Here is a 709-nt window from a genome sequence, read left to right as displayed (position 1 = left end):
AATGCGAAGAGTTTTACCATAATCATGTGACGCATCTAACCGTATGCTTAAATAAAGCATCAAAACTCTTGTAGCCATTTTGCTGTTTATTCTAGTGAATCTGGTTTCGTGACGGATATATGGTGTAGTCTGATGACGTTTTTTACATATTATTCAGTTCTACAAATAAAATAAACCAGTCTTCGGGTTGCAGTACTGATTAACGAAATCATGAATATTAAACACTTTAAGCTTGACTGGTGCCCGCAAGACTTGCGCCTGTGGCCCTTAAGCTATTATTCACCACCCCCGAAAGTTATCACGTAACTGCGAGCATTTTCTTATTCTTTCAGTTTCTTTTTATACAAAAGAATATAATCTCAACAAAATTTGAATATTAAACTTCTTTGTATTTAAAGGTGTGTCGCGCGCGTGTGTGCGTGCGTATGTGTATCTATGTCATATTTATACGGCATGATCCCCAGTAAAAACAACTGACACGAGATCACTCGTGCGCACGTGAACAAACTGTCTTAATTAGTGCGTATAGTTTCTGGAGTTGGTAGAATAGTTTAGCTTACAATCAATGAATGGCTGTGCACTGCTATGTTTTCATTGAACAAACAGAGCTACCATAGTCCCAGTATTTCAATATTTGTTCTGCCTTTAAAACCGATATACATACCCGATCTGAACGGCCATCTATTTATAAATTCGGATTTATCGATAT

This window comes from Mercenaria mercenaria, chromosome 11 (assembly GCF_021730395.1).
Source record: "Mercenaria mercenaria strain notata chromosome 11, MADL_Memer_1, whole genome shotgun sequence".
NCBI lineage: Eukaryota > Metazoa > Mollusca > Bivalvia > Venerida > Veneridae > Mercenaria > Mercenaria mercenaria.
This window is presented reverse-complemented; position numbering follows the sequence as displayed.